Source organism: Coenobita brevimanus, chromosome 15 (assembly GCF_032717465.1).
Source record: "Coenobita brevimanus isolate Jiangsu-jjx chromosome 15, ASM3271746v2, whole genome shotgun sequence".
In the NCBI taxonomy this organism is placed as follows: domain Eukaryota; kingdom Metazoa; phylum Arthropoda; class Malacostraca; order Decapoda; family Coenobitidae; genus Coenobita; species Coenobita brevimanus.
The window spans coordinates 30,975,097-30,983,985 of NC_136968.1; the positions used below are offsets into that span (position 1 = coordinate 30,975,097).

General features: G+C 40.4%; 1 non-coding gene across 1 annotated transcript; it reads left to right on the forward strand.

Moving 5' to 3' along the window:
• The first annotated feature begins 201 nt into the window (after positions 1-201).
• Positions 202-320, forward strand: LOC145390829 (5S ribosomal RNA). Its single transcript, XR_013895741.1, has one exon. It is a non-coding gene; the product is annotated as a 5S ribosomal RNA (ribosomal RNA).
• The last annotated feature ends 8,569 nt before the right edge of the window (positions 321-8,889 follow it).

Sequence of the window (8,889 nt, forward strand, 5' to 3'; positions counted from 1 at the left end):
TTTTTTCAGTATTGTGCAAGGACTCAAATGTTATTTTCAGTTTTATGGCATTAGTACATTGTGAACTTACGGAAATCAATGGTAAAAGGATTTTAGTTCCACATAAGTAATGAAAATTAGGTAAAATGCAGAGGTCTTCATGTTTTAAGTATTTTAGTGATATGTAAAATTTCTGTTTTTGTTCCTGTTTATGTAATTTATAAAAACGGCCATGCCACGTTGAGTACACCGCTTCCCGTCCGGTCAGCGAAGTTAAGCAACGTTGGGTCTGGTTAGTACTTGGATGGGTGACCACCTGGGAACACCAGATGCTGTTGGCGTCCCTACGTGTCAAGTGGGGTTGGTGGAGGATTAGTGCCCCTCCCTGTAAAACAATTAACTCTAAGCCCTTGACCACCCCGTTTGGGATACATGGCATCTGGCAATGGATGGATGGATGGATGGAAATCAGTAAATAATCACATATGCCATTTTCTATCTATCTATCTATTGCCAGACGCCTCAATCCTGTTTGAAGTGGCCATAAACAAATCGCCTCCATGTTGCCCTGTCCCCCACCATTTCACTGCCCTGCTCCCAACTCACACCCCCCTCTCTCATATACCTCTCCACCCCATCCCTCCATCTCATCCTCGGCCTCCCCCTCCCTCTTCCCCCCTCCACCTCACTCACATACACTCTCTTCATCAGTCTCTCACCCTCCATCCTCTTCACATGGCCAAACCACCTCAGAGTGTTCCTCAACATTTCCTACCACATCCACATCCACACCACAACGCTCCTTTATATCCTCATTCGTCAGCCTGTCTCTCCATGTGACTCCACAGGCTCCTCTTAAATAACTCGTTTCCACTGCTCTCACTCTTGACTTGTGTCCTTCCAACAACGTCCAAGCTTCACTTCCATACGTTAGAGTTGGTATCACAATACTGTCATGTAGTAACTTTTTCAATTCCATACTCACTTCCCTGTTTCTTATCACTACTTTCAAAGAACCAGCAACCTTTCTTCCCTGCTGTACCCTTTCAAGCACTTCACCCTCCAAACCTCCATCCTTACTCCACACTACCCAAGTACTTAAATGTACTCACATTTTCCAATTCCTCACCATCCAACCTCACAGTACATTCACTGACTTCACCTCTCTCAGAGACCATCACTTTACTCTTCCCTACATTCACCTTTAGATTCCATTTCTTACACACTCTCCCAAACTCATCCACCAAGCCTTGCAGCTCCCCTTCGTCTTCACTCAACAACACAGTATCATCTGCAAACAACAGTACAGGGAGTTTCCAAACACTATCCTCTCTCACCAGGGCCACTCCAACATCCACTACCCTACCTTGTACCTCTTTTATTACCCCATCCATGTACAGATTGAACAACCATGGAGACATGACACATCCCTGTTTCAACCCAACCTTCAAAGAGAAAAATTCACTTAGTTCACCATCCACACGCACTGCAGCCTTCGCACCATCATACATACTCTTCACAGCATTCAACAACTTCCCATCTACTCCATACATTCTTAATACTTTCCACAATCTTTGTCTATCCACCCTGTCATATGCTTTCTCCAAATCCATGAAAGCCGCATACAACTTCTTTCCCTTCTCTAGAAACTTTTCCACTAAAGATCTAAGAATGAATATCTGATCTACACAACCGATTCCCTTCCTAAAGCCTCGCTGTTCTTCTCCAACTAATTCCTTTGTTCTTCCTCTAACTCTGTCAATAAGTATCCTACCATACACTTTTCCTATTATACTAAGAAGACAAATGCCCCTATGATTACCACACACTTCTTTTTCCCCTTTTCCTTTGTACAAGGGAATAATTATACCTGACTTCCAATCCTCCGGGACTCTACCTTCCTCCCAGGCCAATCTGCACATCTTCCACATCCATTCGACTACTGTCTCTCCCCCATGTTTCAGCATTTCACCACACTCCATCAATTCCTGGGGCTTTCCCCACTTTAACTTTCTTCATTGCTTCCACAACTTCTATCCTACTGATTTCTTTCTGTCTTCTCACCTCCCTCCTTCTCCCAGCCATTCCCCAGCCACTTATACTCGTGTTACTTCCATTCTGTATGTTCAACAATTCCTTAAAGTGTTCTCTCCATCTGCTCACTTTTTCTCCCTTCTCCACTAGTAATCAACCATTTTTATCTTTCACTCCCCTGCTAACCTCACTTCCACCCTGTCTTACTCTGTTCACTTCTTTCCAGAACATTTTCTTACAGTCCCACCACTTTACACTCAAATTCCTTCCAAACTCCTCATCCACTCTCTTCTTACTCTCTCTTACTAATCTTTTCACCTCTCTCTTTCTTACTGCATATAATTCTCTCTTCCGCCTCTCAGCTTCTTCCACGCCCCTATTTCTCATCCATTCATTGTATGCTTTCTTCTTTTGTGCCACAGCCTGTCTCACCTCTTCATTCCACCATGCTGTTCCTTACACCCCCCTCCGTCTTCTCTTCCTCTCACACACCACATCACATGCTGCACATATTGCTTCTGTAAATATCCTGCACACACCTTCCACATCCACCATCTGCTCCAATTCATATTTGCCCAATCGTTCCTCCACTTCTGTCTTATACGCTGCCTTTTTCTCATCCTCTTGTAACCTTTCCACTCTCCTTGCAACTACTCCTTCCTCTCGTCTTTCCCTTCTTCTATTCCTCCATCTTACTTGGATCCTAATTCTGGCCACCACCAAGTAGTGGTCAGAAAGTCCACTCCCCCAACCTCTAAAAGCTCTTGCATCCATTACACATCTTCGCATCCTTTCATCCACACACACATAATCAATCACTGCCTTCCTTTCATTCAGTTCACCACCCACTCTTCTCATCACTCGCCATGTATACCTGTGGATCATTTTATGCCATTTTAATGACCCTAAAATATAAAAAAGAAGTTTAGTTATAAATATTTCTCAATGAAGAAGAAATGTCAGGCAGTAAAGGGTTAAGTCAAGTGATACTTTTTTGTGTGAAAAACTGAAACTTATGACTTGGAAATTGTGTCAACCTTACATAACCATCATCCCCTTTCTAGACCTCTACACAGCTGTCTGAGTGAAGATGCCCTCCCAGTGTTTACATTGGTTGTGATCATTGCTTTTCGTCTCATTTTGTGCATAAAAGACCACTGGAACATCTTTGTTAGTGCCAAATAAGAGTGCAGGTGCTTAACAAATGGTGCAGTGTGCAATATTAACCTCTACTTGCCAGTTGACATGTATAACTGTAACGATTTTGGGCGCGGAGCAATGCCGGATGACGTGTATAGCTGCAAGTGTCTTCCTGCCACCCTTTGAACTTTAACTTATCCTTACTTATTGATGGGACCACGTGGGGTCATGGGGATACTTTCATTTGAAAGAGGAAGAGTTGGTGAGTCTTATATATCTTTAATTTTTTCTCTAACCTATAGTTTGGCAGATATTAGGATTTGAAGTAAGGGTATTTTTTCCAAAATCACAAAATCCCCCATAGGGAGGAGCATGCAACATTGGAAAAACCCCAGCGTGTAGGGGTTAAGTGAAATGATATACTGTATCTTTTTATGTGGAGTGGTCATCCAGGCCCTCCAACTGTCCCTCATCTGGGGGTAGGACCTTTGGTGATGACTCGTACCAGCATAGGACAAACTTCAAGCATGCGGCATAGTTTTTTTTTTTTAGGTAATTTTAGGCTTCACGGTTGAGGTCACCCCCCCCAACCCCATTCTACCCATTTTACGTGGACCTCATTATGCAATCATTCATTATGTAATAGGTTGTCACTTGACACAACCTTATAACATAACAAGGCTGCACTTATAGCAACCAACACTGAACTGGACATCCACTATCCTCCAAGAGATAACATCTTTGAGAAATAACACTGTTCTCAAATCCATGTAAGATTCAACAGTTACTTAAAATTCCTGAGTCATGGGTTGAGACAAGCCAGTTTGCTACCTTACTGATTAGTTCATAGTTTACATTAAACACAACCTGCACACTGATATGATGAGGTCATTTCCGTTTATATATACCTCCTACTCCCTCGGTGATACTGGCTATTTGGATGTGGTTGCTGTCAGTGGTTGCACCCACTATGTTGGGAAATCTTGCAATTTCATGGTATTCTGCCTGCCTTCAGTGAATATCTCTAAGGGTGGTGAGGAAATAAATGAATCTTATTATTTCTTGTGTAACTAGACCCCCAAGTTTCTTTAATAACTTAGTTGATTATTGATTTTGATAACCCAGAGCCGTCTGCATTGCTCTGTTCCGTTCCATTTTTCCAGTTGCCAAGTATCGAAGGGTCATGGAAACTTTTGTTTCATGACACAATTTCACTTCATCATGTGCAGTTGGTGATCTCATTTCTCGCCAAATCTGCCACAAACATTTAAATATGCACTCAGAATTGTACCCTTTCCTTAACTCTTCATCACTGTATTCATTGGGAAATCCTCTACATGGTCAAAAATTCTTTAGTTAACAGACAGGAGTTGTTTATACTGTCGCTGGCTCACCTCTTGTGAACATTTCACAACTCACTATAAAGGCCCTAAACTACTAGCAGATTTGCCACACTTGTGATGAATTCACTGCTTTATGAGTGTTTGACAAGCTTTATAATTAACTTGAGAATGTTCACAAGAGTGTGAAGGTTTGTCTGGCTTTCATATTCACAGGACCCCTTGTGAATGTTTACAGCTAATGATGAAAATGGGCCCTGGTGGTTATTAAAATACAAATAGAGTCTGTATCTTTGTAACTGTGTACTCTCCTTTCCACTTCTATGGCCTTATATTTCTCCTTCCTTTTTCCCCTGCTTAGTGCTGTTGATCATAGCATGAATGCTTACTTGAATTTAAGTCAGGTTAAACCTACACAGTTAAAATTGTGATAAAAGTTGCAATTTTTAAGGTACTATTGTACTTAGTATTTTATTGGCACATCAAGTTTATTTCATGTGATGATTAATGTAAGTAGCAAGCACACTAATAAGGGGTTATTTTAACAGTACAGTATTTATAGTGTAAAGCTAACTTCACAAGGAAACCTACCAGGTTAGTTATGCATATCCACTGAATCGATGAAAAGAATCAATGCAATTAACCTGTTCATATTCTTATCTTTCAGCACTAAACACAGTGCCAGTGGTCCATGTTGGCGAGTTGGGACATAGATATATGCTTGAAGAGGTATACTGCAAACCATCCTATATAAATGGAGTACCTGAAGTTGTACCCATGTCAACATCCTCATGTGCCGGGACATCTAAACCCAAAATGCCACCCAAGATCAATCTTTCAATTCCTGTGAGCTCCCTATCATCTGCACGGTTGGCAGAGCAGTCAGCATCAACCCAAAGCCCTCACACAGTGTCTTTCCATTTTGAAAGTGTTGCTACATCTGGCCTGCAGAAACATCGTCAGCCAACAGAATTCTCCAGATACTCTTTACATGAGGAATATATGGATATGCACAGAAAAGAACATGAATTAAGTATGAAAATTAAAGAAGAGCAGTTGAGAGAGTTACAGATTAGCAGGCAACTAAAAGAAGAAAAGTTCAGAGAGTTACAGGCTAATCTGAATCTTAGGAAACAACAGTTGAGAGAGTCTGAAACTTTAGGAAACTTAAAGAACAACAGTTGAGTGAAGGTGTGACTGTCAAGAAATTTGAAGAACTAACATTGGAAGAGTTGCAGGCTAACATAAAGCACAGAGATGAACAGTTGAGAAAGTTAGAGACTATCAAAGAACTTAAAAGCTCAGTGAGAGTGTTACAGACAAGTAGGAGAGTTAAAGAATAGTTGAGAGATAGATGCTGAAAATATAGCCCAAGATAATGTGGAGAATCTATAAGTACAGAGTGTAGTAGCAAAGGGAATTTTAAAAAGTAGTTAATTGTGTTGTGGGGGCAGCCTTTACCAAACTAAAAATGTGCAAATACAGTACTAACAAAGCCTTACCAGCTTGCATATGTGTGGCTTTCTCTTGAGCATGAAGGGTGACAGTTACACTATGTTGGCTAGTCATATGCAGAAGCTGAGATATGTGCTTATAATGTAGGGCTCTAATCCTTGCACCCTCCTCGCTGACAAATAATATCTTAAAGTTTGCAGGGGTTAGGCTCCCCCCAACACCCCACTAACACCCAATCCCATGAATCTGCTGATGTATTTTATTGATTTATTCTTGCTGTTTTATAGATTTATTCCTGTTTTATGGTTTATACATACAATTGTGTAGATTTATCCTTGCTATTATATTAGTTTATTCCTGCTGTTTTATTGGTTTATTCCTGCTATTTTATTGGTTTATTCCTGCATTTCATTGGTTTATTCTTGTTATTTTGTCTCTTCCCTGCTATTTTATTGGTTTATTCCTTTTATGTTTTTGGTTTATTCCTGCTGTTTTATTGGTTTATTCCTGCTGCTTTATGGTTTACTCTTGATATTTTATTGGTAAATTTTATTGATTTCAGAAAGAACTTGTAGTAGTGAGGAGGTTAGTGAAGGGTATACTGTATTTATTCTAACCAGTGCAAAGTCTCCTTGAAGCTGAGTACAGTATTTTGTCTGAGGACTGCACAGATATACAGTACAGGACATCACCAGGATCAAGGGGTTAAAGCTGTGAATACTTTATGCAATACCTGTAAATTTCCTCTGCAGTAAACTCGAAATCATCTTGGAGCATCCGAAATCATTGTATTATGTATAACATGGAGCCTAATTGAACAGCTTGAAAATAAGTGAGGAAGTGTATTCGTTTGTATTATTTGATTTACAGATAAGAAAAACAGTAATAAATACAAGACATCAAGACAAAGAAAAACTGAAGTGATCATGTGAGACATGAACAGTTGCCAAGGTAAGAGACTGAACCTCACCATAATCAGACCAAGACAAGAGAATTACTTGCCGTACATAATAAAAATCACTACATTTGTAAAACCAGTTGTAAAAAATAGCCAGAATATCAGATAATCCTGACCATAATGCCTATCTCTTGGATCTATTCCTGAGAGATAACCCAGATTATTACAGGGTAGAAGTACTGTCACCACTTGGATCCTCCAGCCACAATCTCATCAAAGACTCATCAGTCAGTCGCCCCAAACCTCCCAGTTCTGAACTTGTCAGGATGGCCAGATGGCACTTTGATAGGGCAGACTGGGATGGATTTAGAAATTATCTTGCTGATATTCCATGGCAGTCTTTCTTCTCTACTAACATCTTTTCTACCCAGTCCGGTATCAGTGACTTAATACTCGCTGGTATGGAATTGTTCATACCCAGTCAACAGCCAACTAAAAGACTGAACCTCCCAAAATAGTTTAAGAGCAATTGTGCCAGAGCAACGACCCAAAAGTCCCTAGCATAATACTTTTACTTTGAATATAAAAAATCTGAATCCCTCAGTCAATTAAAATTGCTAGAAACTATGCAAAAGCAGTAACAGATATTGCTAAATCAAACTTTTATCACCAAGCATCCTATTAACTAAACATAATGATATTAGAATATTATTCTGGTCACCTCTCAGTTCTTTCAACAATAACTTCAATAAGTTATCGCCCATTTCCCCCTCTAAAATCATTTTTTTTTTTTTTTTTTTTTTTTTGTATGAAGAAGGAATCAAAGGCCAGGTCTATTGATCTACCTAACTATCTATTTGTCTGTCTATCTATCTATAGCCAGATGCCATAATCCCATAAGGGGTGACCATTTGTTTTTGAGTTAGTTGTTTTACAAGGAGGGGCACTAACCCTTCACTAACCCACTTCTTGACATGTAGAGAACAGGTATGGGTTGGTTATATGGTTACCACCCAGCACTGTAAATGGTTTCTTGGCTCACAAATCATTACGCTTGTCGCTCAATGTAAAGCCACCTGAAAAGGAAAGAAGAGTGATAAAAAGTGACAGGAAAGATGAAAGAAATAGGAGAAGAGGAGGACAGGCACAGAAAAAGAATGACAGAGGTGAAGGAAGAAGTAGGCAGCTGTACATCAAGTGAGTGGATGATGGTTGTCACCACCTACCACGATCTTCGGGTAGTAACACTGTAAATGGAAAAGCAAACATCCTTGTTTGTACGTTTGCCAAAAATTTTGCTGTGGAGGAAGTCAGTCAGAACGTCCCTGCATTAGAACTTGACTTTCCCAAAATTGCTGCACTTAAGATACAGGCTAGATATGTAAAACCAGTTCTATACAGTTTATCAACCAACAAAGCTCCAGGTCCAGATGGAATTCCTCCAGTCGTTTTGAAAAAGTGTTCCCCAGAACTTGCACCTTTTTTAGCTAAACTTTCAGACTATGCCTCCGTACTTCTTCATTCCCCAATACTTGGAAAGAAGCCAATATCCACCTAATCCCAAAGAAAGGAAGTTCCTCTGACATCTCTGATTACAGACCAATTGCTATCACACCTCTTGGTAAAGTATTTGAGATTGTAATTAATATGCACATTGTTAAACATCCTGAATCCAACAACTTAATAAGTGACAGACACTATGGTTTTTGCCATGAAAGATCCACTGATTAGAAAACTACAGGTCTCCTCAAAACCATTTCGCCAGTGCATCAGAAATAAGAAAGTAGGTGCATCCTCAGTAGGCCCCATAAGGTTGGACAATGGAGTGTTAACATCTGTACTCAGATGGCAGAAACTTTTGCTACACTTTTTTGTATAGTTTACTTGACACATGCTCCTTGTGCTAAAATGCCAGGAATAATGACTGAGGGCAACACAACACCCCCAGGAGGAGCCTATGGAGGGGCAGACAGAGCATGACCCGACCCCAGGCGACAGGGACATAAGTCAGCCTGGGCCACGCACCCCTATGACCCGGAACTC